Source organism: Euphorbia lathyris, chromosome 9 (assembly GCF_963576675.1).
Source record: "Euphorbia lathyris chromosome 9, ddEupLath1.1, whole genome shotgun sequence".
NCBI lineage: Eukaryota > Viridiplantae > Streptophyta > Magnoliopsida > Malpighiales > Euphorbiaceae > Euphorbia > Euphorbia lathyris.
Window position 1 is genome coordinate 70,131,922 of NC_088918.1, and position 13,622 is coordinate 70,145,543.

The following is a 13,622-nucleotide window of genomic DNA, read 5'->3' on the forward strand; positions in this document are numbered from 1 at the left end:
AAGGTAAGTACATATGTCTTATGTACATAATTAATGTGTGCTTTGGATGTAAATAACATGTGCTTATGGAGTTGGGTTTGATTTTACATGTGTTCAGTCAGCTGATGTGCAAGCATCTGAACTTGTTATCAAGGAAGTCGAGGCAAAATACGATTGGTATACGCCAATCAAAGATTATTTAGATGGGAAAGCCGTAGACCTTGATGTGTTATTCGAACCTTGTAAGGGGTTTGAGCTAAGTGAAGAAGAGGAGAACAATGAGGAAGAGAATGAGGTACATAATGAGGAAGAGAATGAGGTAGAGAATGTTGTAGGTAATCAGGGCGAAGAGGATGTGGAAAATGAGGAAGAGTATGATGAGATGGATGAGGAGGAGAGAATTAGAAATGAGAAGAGGTGTAAGAAGAAGAATGAAGTGAATGTACATGCAAATGAGGAAGAAGAGAGGAAGGCAAAGATGCGGGAGAGATTTAAAATGTTGAAGGTGGAACTTAAAGATTCATTGGCAGATGAATTGGTGCGGAAGATGATATTGGAGTTAAGTGAGTCTAATAGGCGAGATAGGGTGGAGTTGAGGGCAGAGTTGAAGGAGGAGTTGAGGGCGGAGTTGAGGGTGGAGTTGATGGAGGAGTTGATGGCGGAGCTAAAGGCTGAGATTAAGGCAGATCGGATGGGAGAGCGTAATGGATGTGATATGTATATGAATTTAGAATTTATAGGGGGAAATAGGTGGGGATGAGAACGTTGTGGGGGAGGAGAACGTTGTAGAAGAGCATGGTGGGGAACATAGTGAAGAACAAAAGAAGAATGAAGAAGGAGAGAGGAAAGAAGATCAATATGGAGAGGATAAGAAGGAAGATGGTGAAAGGATAGAAGAGCAGGGTGGAGATGATAAGAAGGAAGATGGTGAGAGGAAAGAAGAGCAGAGTGGAGAGGAGGATAAGAAGGAAGAGGGTGAGAGGAAGGAAGAGTAGTGTGGAGAGGAGGATAAGAAGGAAGAGGGTGATCAGAGGAAGGAAGAGCAGTGTGGAGAGGAGGATAAGAAGGAAGAGGGTGAGAGGAAGGAAGAGCAGTGTGGGGAGGTGATTGAAGTCGGTGATGACACGGAACCACAAGAGAAGAGATGTATACGATACTTTATATACATGTAGTTTTATATTTAATTTGAAATATGTTCCTTAAAGTGTGTTCGGTCGTTATGTTTTGACAGGAAGAAATTATCAGTTTAAGCGAGAACACACAAGCTGTAATAGATGATGTGCATCAGCCTCAACCGATTAGGGCGGTGCGATAAAGGAAGCGATCACATCACGTGACAACACCGTACACCGAGGAAAAGAAAAGAAAACTGTGTAAGCAGGTGGCTAGGAAGGAAACCAAGAAGGTAGCCAAGAAGGGACCTAAGAAAGTAGCTGAGAAGGTAGCTCAGAGCATGGCTATTGTCGTATCACAGAGTCCCACCGTTCCTAGAGCACCTGCCGTACCTATGTCATGGTCAGTCCGGCTTGATAAGGAAGATGTGTGTACGTATGAGGTTTGGAGGAATTTTTGCAACAGAAAGTCGTCAAGGATCGTTAAAGGGACGGAACCACTACATTCGGAAATCTCGTGGTTCATAGAAGCTGAGACACTGGGAAAATATTGGGATGGGGAGGTATTGCTTTTAAATATTATGCGTTGTTTGTTTGGTAGGCATATGTTTGTGATTTTGCATGTTTGTGATGCACATGTTTGACTTATGTCTATATTATGGTTTGTTTTTTCTGAATTAGCACATCGATGCATTCCTGTATCTGTTGCGGTGCCAGTCGATCGAGTCTGGATTAGATGCGGATTGGACTACATGTGATAGCCAATTCACTGGATATATACAGTTGTCACATAATATGGATATGGGCCACGTGTCTAGTACGATCAATGGTAGAGATGACATGTTTATGAGACCATGGAAGGGTTTGAAGCAAATATTCATGCCATACAACATCAAAGGAAACCACTGGATATTAGGAGTGCTAAATACAATGAATATGCATATGTACATATATGATAGTTGTCTTTCTAATGACAGTGAGGAGAAGCTTGGTCAAGTACTCAAGAGGCCCATGACCGTACTTACAGTTGCTATTGGTAAAACCATAGGGTGGAATGGTCAAAATGCCAACAACCGGATAGGGTGGACTAGGCTACCGGATACTCCACAACAGAGAACAACATCGAACGATTATGGGTTGCTGGTGTGCCTTTTTTCTCAACTTTTAACAGCTGGTCGGCAGGTGTCTGAAGTAGATCCAGATGACGGAGATTTCCTCAGATTACGTGTCATCCTTGAAATTTTCCATGGTAAACTGTATAAATTTTGAGTTGTACAATTAATATTTTTGTACGTGTTATATATTTTGTGCATCTTGTATATTTTGTTATATATTTTGTGCAATTTGTGTTATATATTGTGTGCTAGTTGTGTTATATATTTTGTGCAATTTGTGTTATATATTGTGTGCTAGTTGTGTTATATATTTTGTGCAATTTGTGTTACATATTGTTTTATCCGCATAACATCATATTTGCGATGTTGTTCTTTTATTCGTGAATTCATTATTTCACAATTTCCAGATTCGCGAAGGTAACCATGGATATGCGAAGTACATTAGCTTCGCGAAAAGACCTCCTGCTCCGCAGACACATATATTCGCGAACTCATTTAACCATTCATTCACGAAGTTGTACATCTATTCACGAAGTTGCTTTTCACTACATTAACATGTGTACAAGGATACACAATCTTACAAAACATAATAAAGCTTCATCATACAAATTCATTAGAATAGTTAATCTCACAAGGCATAAGGATACATGTTCTTACAAAACATAAGGATAAATTTTGCTCTTAAAAATTCAAACCGCATCAATTGTTCGAAGTGCTAGAACTTCGTGAACTTGCCATTGTACTTGGAGTTTGACTTGTATTTGGCAACGGTCGATGACAATTCAACCTATTATGCCTGCTATTCCCACATCGGCTACATACCCTTGGCAATGGGTCTTCACCTTGTGACGGTCTTCTGTTCTGACTTCTTGGTCGTCCAACTGGTGCAGAACCTCTTAGAGGGGGAAGCACTTTCCTTGGAGGGTCACAGTTTGTCCACTCCGTCTGGGGGGTCCGACTGGGTAGATACATTCTGCGTAAGCTAATCTAACTGCGTTGTTGGTGTAGTATTTATCAACCCATTGGTATGCGTTACTTAGTCGATTCTCGCATGCAACTTTACATACATGTTTACAAGGAAATTGAGAAAGTTGCCATTTTCTACACGTGCAAGTACCTGCATTTAAGTCAACAACTCCCTCTTTCCCTCGGTCCCCAATCTGAAATGTGTGTTGGTTTATTCCATGGAATGTATAAGGTATAGCTTTCGTAACATGTTCCGTCATCTTCCGTTCACCCCAAATTGACAGATGATGTTCTCGTGCTCATGGGAATGAAAACATGAAGGTAATGTATTTATGTATCATCTAAATTACCAGAAATGACATAACGTATAAAATATTTACCAGCCACTTTTTATCTTTCGTAGAACCATCGTTGGACATTAGTTCTAATGTACTCTATCAATATTGTGATAGGCAAACGTCTTCCTTTAACCATTACCGTGTTCCATGATTCTATAATGTTTGTTGTCATTATGTTATAACGACGGGTATGAAAATATGCACGCGACCATCTCTGGATACCAGCTTGCTCTAGATATACTGTTGTTGGGCCATGTAGCTCCCGGAGTCGAGCGAATGCTTCGATAAAATCTGAAACCCTGTAAGCTTTAGCAGCTCACCAGTACACATCGCCTATCTTTCTAACTGACCCGAATTTAGCCTGCACGTTCATTTTCAAATGCTGACAACAACATCTATGTATTACATTCAGAAACACCAAATTCACAGCATAGTCAATTCCTTTGTGCCTATCAGAGATGATGGCAAAATTCTCTATGTCCCCAATACATTCTTTGAGCTTGGTCATAAACCAAGTCCAAGCCTCATTGCTCTCGTTTGGTCCAACCCCAAAAGCGATAGGATATATCTGGTTATTACCATCTTTCCTAAATGCAATGTACAATTGTCCTGGATACTTACCTTTTAGGAAGGCTCCATCAACATAAATGACAGGGCGAATGTGTTCTTTAAAAGCTCTAAGTGAAGGACCAAACGCCATAAAGAAGTACTGAAAATGATCAGCATCGTCAGTTTGAATATGTGTTACTGTACCTGGGTTGCATGCTTTCAACGTCTCACAGTAGTCCGGTAACAACATGTATGACTCTTTCAGTGAACCCATCACATCTTCTATCGCCCACTTCCTAGCTCTCCAAGCCTGTATGTACGATAAGTTTATTTTATAGTCGGTCTAAAAATCTTTCACAATGTCATTTGGTCTAAACACTCTACCGTGGATATCAAACTTATCCAAAAGTAGTATGCCAGCCACTCATTCCCCCGTTTGCCTGTGATGTGGTAACATTTGATCTCTAGAACATGTGTGGTTGGCCATTGTATCCATTCTTCGGAGCCTAAACATACTTGAATTGGATATCGCAATTCCTCTAGCTGTCCATTTACATGCATCCTTATGTCTACATCTAACCTCAAACATGGACTTGTTAGACTTGTACACTTTCCATTCAAACCTGTTGTTCACTGCGTATTTTATTTTCCTAGTGCATCCTGCAATTCTCGTTTGTTGGAGAATATGTCGTGTACCTTTAAACCGATGACCCCTTTTGATGAACTATCTTCAATAGTAAACTTAGGTGCATCATGGATCTTAGAGAGCCATCAAAATGGATCAGTCCTCTTCCTTATTGTTTCTACATTTCGGATTCGAGCTAATATCATCTAAACCAGGATTGGATGCAATATTGCACTCAGTGATTGGTTGTTTTCCTGGCCGATGAGTTGGGCGTTCAACGGTTGTGTTGTCTACTTCAGGAGTTGTTTCCAATTCAACTGTGGCATTGGCATCACAACTTGAATGAATAACATTCTCTACCTTCATGACTCGCTGTTGGATTGTTCGTGAGTCAAAATTAACATATAGTGGGATAACATCGTCAATTTTCATCCGATAATAATCTAAAAAACACTCAACATCACTTGAATCAACAATCGGAACTACTGCCCTAGGTAGTTTGTTTGGACCGTAAGTTAACTGCATAGTCATATGCATATTAAATGACATTGGATCAACACGAGCAGTAGTGTATACTCTCTCTTGCAGCATTTCCAAGCTGATTCCCGATGACATCTTCAGCAATTTCTTCTCACCCCCCTCATATGTCATGGTCTTACCAATGGTTTTCCACTGGCCATTCCACATGATCACACACAATAAAAACTCGGCTGACATGCTTTTATCAATAATAAACAAAAAAGAATGAGATGATAGAATGAAATAACATACACTTTGCATAATTCGCAGTTATACCACATGCGAATTCGCATAATTCGCAGTTATTTGACATGCGAATTCGCATATTTCACAAATACATTTCGCGTAGTTCGCGGATATTCCATATGCGAATTCCGCGAACTGCTACTTCCACAAATGTATACACACATTTCCATACACTGCGCATAATTCGCAGTTATTCCATATGCGAATTCATTTACTTCGCACATACACTTCGCATACTTCGCGGATATTCCATATGCGAATTCCGCGAACTGCTAGTTCCACAAATGTATACACATGTTTCCATACACTCTGCATAATTCGCAGTTATTCCATATGCGAATTCACGTACTTCACACTTGCACTTCACATACTTCACGGATATTCCATATGCAAATTTCGAGAACTGCTAGTTCCACAAATATATACACAACCTTCCATACACTTAACATCATTCGCAATTATTCCGCATGCGAATTCGCATACTTCGCAAATACGTAATATATGAATAACAGATAACTCATTCCTCCATCTCAAGTATCAACAATGCCTAATGAGCAATAAGAAACTCTGGCACCGAGTATATACATATCCCTTCAAAGTTCAAACAAGTGTTGTACTCAGTTTCTTTTCCATACATTAAGGTACTCAAAGTTAAAAGTACTCTCAAACTGATTTATCTGAGTATAAAAATTCTCTGGATCACCTTCCTCATTAAGGTTAGGGAAGTTAGTTCTTCCCTAATAAAACATTTGTTATTACATTGATAGCCATTTCTAGTAATTTTATTACCAGTTTACATAGACATAGAAAGAAAAACATTTTTCGCTAGATAGAGAGACACAAATCTTATGATTTTTTTTGTTCATGTTCATTGCTAGTATGCATCTCAAACATTAGCCATGTAGACTTGACTGTAGAGGTGCCATATATTCTCCGATGTTCTTCTCTTGATCCACAGATCACTAATATGGATGAAAATCCTGAAATATTTTACATGTAAATGCAGCTGTTCGAGGTTATGCATTATCATACATTTCTTCTTGTGGTGGTAGAATCCGTTTTTTGCTGGGAACTCCTAGAATGGTGGCTCTTGATCTTGATTCTGGCTTAAAATGGCTTCTACAGAAGATTGTTCAGCATCTTGAGAACATACCAAAGCCGCAGGGTGCACGTGTTCCTGCCATCACATGTGATTTATCTGTAAGAGGTTCTTCTGGACCATGCTTTTCATATACTTAATTCTATTTTCATGCCAATGTATTCTGGATTTCTGCTGGTATCTTATACTTTTGGAACTATTGCTTACTATAATTTTCTTAGTAGATGCTGTCGTTGCATGATGAAATTTCGCTCATACTCGGTTGAGATGGTTGAATTAGATGTAAAATAAGAGATAACATGAACATAGATCATTATTGTTGTTATCCTCCCAACTTTCCATTAGACGATGCCTTCTAGAGAGTCATCTATTCTTATATCCTTTGGAGCTCTTTTTGACTCTGCATATGGGCTCAAACATATGTGTCAGGGAAGTATTTAATACCTATTGGAAGGCCACTAATATTGCTTTTGGTAGTTTTAATTATTAACCGTCACATGAATTTTGTTGAAACACCTTTCCACATAATTTTGATTTGACAAAATTGTTTAAGTATAATTAAAAACATATTCTAAACACACTAAGTTTAAATGCTTTGATTTACACTACTAATGTGTTTGTTCAATGTTGAGTTAAATTGTTTATAAGATACAAAGTTTAAAAGGCCCAAGCCCAATATGGAAGTCAAAGCCCAAGTCAAACAAATTAACGCAACTCGGCCCGTGTATGTCAAAAACGTTGTCGTTATGGACAAAACGCAACTCAGCGGAAGAAGGATCTAGAAGACCTTCAGGGAACAACTTCGGGACGAAGCTGCTTAGTTGATTCGACAAAGTGTACAAGACAGCAGCTGGCTAAGGAAAACTTCCAGACAAAGTGTTTCCACTTTGGGTAAAGTTCAGATGACACAGTATGCTGTCTAGTTGACATTACCATAAATAGAGAGACACTCTGCCGAGCTGACCAAAAGCTGACCGAGGACAGAAGATACTCAAATCTGATTGGACGAGAGCTCTGAGCAAGTCAGGATGACAACGACAGGAAGTCGTTTCCCTCCAACGGTTATTTCGAAATTCGAAATGACCGACACCTCAGACGTCTCTATAAATAGTGCCATCAGTTGCTTCATTCAATACAGAACTTGATCAAGCCATTACGCTGACCAAATTTCTACGCAAAGTTCTGCAAGCAAAAGCAAAGCAATCTTACACTAAATTTCATATCTTTTGTGTAAAAGTCTAGAGTGATTATTCAATCATCTAAGGTGTCTTAGCAATCATTGTTTAGGACAAACACTTATCATTTCTAGAGATTAGAAAGGAGAGGCTGAGTACTCGGTTATAGTACTCAGCGAGAGATTAGGATTGAGTAGAGGTATAGAGGAAGGTACTCTTGTTATACTCAGTTGCTAAGATTGTAAAAGGTTTGATGCTCTATCGTTAAAGAGCTCAGTAGAGAATTCGAAATCTCGGAACGTGTTCCGGGGACAGGACGTAGGCTTGGAGGCCGAACCTGGATAAATCTGCTGAGTAACATATTTCTAACCTTAAACTCCTTTATATATTTATTGCTTGCTTAAACAAAAACTGACCAAGTAAAGAGGTCAAGTTGAGTTGTGCGTGTTGAATATATGAGCTCAGGAATAGACTCTAAGTGCTATCTCCTGACTCAAGTAAAGAAACTGACCTAGTCACTAGTTGACTAAGCCAGTATCTTGTTATTCACTCAGCGCCGCTGTCCAAACCTTTTTCTCACGAAAAAGAAGTCTGCCCTAGCTTAAAATTTTTAAATAGTTCCTAACCCCCCCTTGGAACTATACTTGTAACGTTATAAGGGACCAACAAATTTTTCTACCATTGGATCATTAGATTTGAGTTTTCAGCTGCTATGTAAATTTTGGATTAGCTTGTGTGTTTTTTACAGTAGGAATTCTATTAAATAACAAGGAATTGCTTTATTTATTCCTCAAATTTGTGTCGCGAGAGACCCCTTCAACCGCAAACTTATTTACTTAATTGAAGGTCAACTAACTGGTTTTGGAGCTTAGCTAGAACGATTTTTAGTTGAATGGCATTGACATGCATTCATTGTATTGCAAGCAATTGGGTTATCTTTTAGTCCCGAAGACTAATTGTTACATATATATTTCCAAGTTCTCATGGAGCTTGCGCTTGCTTTAGTTGGTATTGAAAGTACTTTGTCGCACATTTTGCTGGATTCACATGAAAACTTGAAGAACTCCATATCTGGGATAATGTCTTTGTTACCTAGTCAGTAGCTGCTTAGTTGAACGGGCAGTCTCAGTATTGGGGCTAAACCTCTTAAATGCTTCATCACAATATGGGGAAGAAAATATGATGTTCCCATTTCAATGTCCCATTCCATGTCCCTCTCACAAAAGGTGGTCCCCATTTAATTAAAATAATATATTTTGTGATCCAAGGGAACCCACATAACAAAAAGGGACCACTTTTTGTGAGAGGGACATAGAAGGGGACACCGAATTGAGGACAGTAGATTTTCTTCCACAGTATAGATGAACCCTTGTTATGTGCACCTACCAAGAAATAGTCTAAGAGGCTTTTGGGGGCTACAACTTTCTATTATTTTCTTGTGAAATGCGAGATTTTCTGCCAATTTGATGCGTACTAAATTGGAACAGTGATGTATATCTTTTTCCATGTGTAAATGCATAGGAATTTCTAATGATCCATATTTGCTTATTTTTGCATTTATTCTCAAATTCAACTATTTCTAAAGGAAGTCCAGCTTTACTAAATTCAAGATTAAAAATTCTACCAAATTTTGAGCTTGAGGTGCTAGATGCATATTCTTGTTAGCCATCACCAAAGATTTTGATGTGTGTATAATCTGGAGATCTCTTATGGAGCCTTTCAAATGGTGTCTACCAACCAAGACTTTCAACTGGAAGCAAATTGATGATGTGAGCTGTAGTTTTGATGGCTTTTTCCTAGAATGTACTAGGAACTCCTGATTGAAAAAGCTGTGTTATGGCCACCTATAAAAGGTGCTTGTGTTTTCTTTCAATAACCCCCTTTTGTTGGGGTGTATATGCACAAGATTTTTTATGGAAAATTCCAAATTTAGATAAAAAAATTCTAGAAAGCATGACTGATAAATTCAGTACCATTGTCCCTTTTAAGTTTCTTAACTCTAGTGCTAAACTGATTCTGCACTAACAATATAAATTTGCTCATGGCATCACAAACTTCTATTTTTTGGACTAGTAATATAGTCCAAAGAGCTCTTAAGTAATCATCCACGATGATGATAATGAATATAGCATTGTTAGTTGAATTTAAGTGATAAGGACCCCAAATATCTGTGTGCAAAAGTTCCAAAACTGAATTTGACAAAGATACAATATTAGGAAAAGTGAGTCTATGTTGTTTGGCAAGTGGACATATCTCACACGGGACTGCTATTTCTTTACAGTTTATACTAGAAATATGTTTTAACTTCAAGAAACATGGCCTAATCTGTAATGCCAGTATACACTTTCATCATCTACCAAATCAGCAGAATTCACTAAAACAGTACTATGAAAAGCAACAATATCACCTTGTAGCAACTATGGATGAAAAGAACCTTTTGTCAATCTGTATAGTCCCTCATCCATGTGTCCTACAACCAACACTTCTTTTGTCTTCAGGTCCTGTAAAGTACAATGAGTTGGGTAAAAACTGATCCTAATTTCTTCTTCTTTCAGTAATTGTCCTACTGATAAAAGATTGAACTGAAAACTAGGCACATATAAGACATTTCTGAGTTGAAACTTGTCACTGAACTTGACAATGCCCTTTTGTTTTATCATCTTCATAATCCCATCTATAAGAACTACTTTTTGTGCATTTGCTAATTGAGAAGTTGTGATAAAATTCTCAAGTTTTGCACACATGTGAGATCTTGCACCAGAATCAATTATCCAATCATTTGTACCTATACATTTCAGATTGGCATAGTTAGTGACATTACCTGTAAAGCTAGTAAAGTAGGCTAGATCGGTTGCTTTCTTGTTAGATATGAACTTCTATAATTCTTTATGCATAAAATTGCTGAAGAATTGAGACTGTCCTTGATCTGCATTTGTATCTTCATTGTTGCTACACTATTCTTGAACATTATGAGCATACTGGTTGGATTTCTTAACTCCTCTTTTCTTGGATTTAAACCAGTCCGGATAACCCTTTTAATTTGAAACTTGTATCTTTTAAATGGCCTGACTTTTTTGCAATGAGTGCAAAACATCTCTTTTTAGATCTTTCTCATTCACTCTTTTCATTCCTTGAAAGAACAACATTAGCAATTTCCAATTTATCAGACTTTGTTCCACCTCCAACAACTACATCTTGCTTCTGTTTTTCCATCTTTTGCACCATTAAGTATGCTTTATTCACAGAGGGAAGGGGACCTATCATTAAGATCTAATTTCTTGTTTGTTCATAAGAATCATTAAGACCCATAAAAAATTGCATCAAATGGTCTTCTTCTATCAATTCAGTCATCTTCTTGGTTGAAGCATTACAATTACAGGCGGGTACATGATTTAGCATAGCAAGATCCTCCCATAACTTTTTCATTCTTGTGTAGTACACACAAACTGGTAAATCTCCCTGACTCAGAGTTGCCAGAACTTTTCTAACTTGGTAGATCAATGGCCCATTTGATTTACCATATCTCTACTCTAATTCAATCCAGAGCTCTTTTGCAGTCTTTGCATATAAGAAAGATTTTGCCAAATCTGTAGAAATCGAAGCTAAAACCCAAGACCTAACCATCTTATCACATCTTTGCCACTTATTGAACAATGGAGAATTAATTGCAGGTTTAAGATCATCACGTAAAACAAAATCCAAATTATCCTTTGCAGCCAAACCAATTTTGATTGCCATCAACCAAGAAAGATAATCAGTAATAGTTAGGGGTGCACTTACAAGAGATACACCATGATGATCTGAATTGTGGAGTTCGAATTGAGAACTATCAACATTTGCCATCTCCTCCGTTTCTTCTTGATTATGATCTTTACTTGAATTGTTGTGATTTTGCTCTTCTTCTTCACTTTCTGATTCAAGGATCTGATTTTTTTTTGCTTCACCTTTGATTTCATTTCCAATTAACAATTGATCTCTTGCGGAAGCTCTGATACCATTTAGAGAAGATCAAAGTACAGAGAATTGAAAGATGATATATTATTGATCAAAGGAATTGAGAATTACAAGATACAAGTTGTAACTTGATGATTAATGTGATCAGAGAGAAGATATATTTATAGTGTGAAGTGGATTAGCTAATAAGCTGTTAACTGCTAATCTATTAACTAACTAAAACTTGGTTGCTGATGTGGATTCGGTTATTAACAGATAATATATCTGTTAATTCTAACAAATTCCTTTTACTCTAACATTTTATATACAAATTAAATACAAATTATTTGAATTGGTTTCAAAGTATTTCTAATCATTTATTAATTTTATTCACGTTAGATTTTGAAATTGATATGATATTTGTTTTAATGATTAATTTTGAAAAAAAAACGTAACCACAGTGAAGTATTATTGTGATTTGAGAAGAGTTGATATTTTAAAATGTAATTGGTTTATTCATTTATGAAAAACATATTTAAGGCAAAATTAAATTTAAAGTGATAGAGCTGTCAAAGAGAAAATTCAAAGTGATAGAATATAAATATTTAATTGCAATTTTTTTTCAACAGGTGTGTTTTAATCTAAATAATAACTTATGATAAATCTCGTACACTTTTTTTTCCTTTGTTCTAAAATTTATCGCAAGTAATACTCTACATAGGGCTAATATCGTTTTGATTAAGAATGTCTCGTTGTTGATAAGATTTTTTTCTCTGAGATTTCTTTTCCTTTTGTTGTTTTTTCTATTTCTCTCTCTGATCATGGAATGCGTAAATGAGTCGTATGCAAAAATAACTTTGGGAGAAGATAGTGACGATGCAGGGGTAGTTGACGATGCTGAGGTCCAACCAACACCAAAAGCTCCGAGCTGGAGTCTCATCGGCAGATTTCTCACTAAGAGAGGTATTAAAATTCTGATGATGAAGAAAAAGATGGCAGATCTTTGGTTTTCGTTCAAAGGGTTGTGTGTGTTATAAGACTCTTGGTTTTTTTCAAGCTTGAAATAGTTGTCTGCCTTTTACATTTAATGTACTTATCGCTGAAGACATCAACATCTGAGAAGCTTTGAGCTGGTTGAAGGAAATGTAATTTCAGATCCTTAACTTTTAGTCAATACTATCAACAATAAAAAGAATGTGAGTTCTATGGTAGACCTTATTGTTTCTGATTGTAAATCTCTTATAAGAGAAATTTATAACTGCCGTGCTCGGTTTGTCAGAGATCTGCAAATCTAGTAGCTCATACTTTAGTTAGGACGACTGATTCTATGTCACATTATAAAGATTCAGATGTTTTACTCCCACTCTTTTTTTGTTCCAGCTTTAAGAAGTGATTAATAATTTTGTTTTCTTTTCAAAAAAAATCTTGCACGGTGCGGGTTTACTTCTAGTATGTTATAATTATGAAGATAAATACTCCATTTGTTATAAAATAAAATTATGTATAATTTATAAGGAGCTAAATATCAAAGTATTATAATAAATTTCAATTTGAGATGGAAGAAATATAGAATCACTAATTATGTTAAATTAATGTCTAAGTGAAGGATATAATCAATATTTTTATTTATTTCATATTCTAAACATAATCTTTCCAACCAACTTCAACATCTCCTCCACTCACTTTCATACACAATTCCTTAAATCAAGATTTGATGTGTTTATTATAGATTATATATATATATATATATATATATATATATATATATATATATCTTACTAAAAATTATTTGAAACTGATTTTATTAGAATATTGTGAATAAGTAGGCACGTTAGAATAATAATCCAAATTCTTTTTTTTTTGAAAGATTAATCCAAATTCTTAATTACAACTTATAGTCGAAATATATAATGTTTAATATAAGTTCAATTATACTATGCCATTATCGAATTTTCTTTTAAGATTT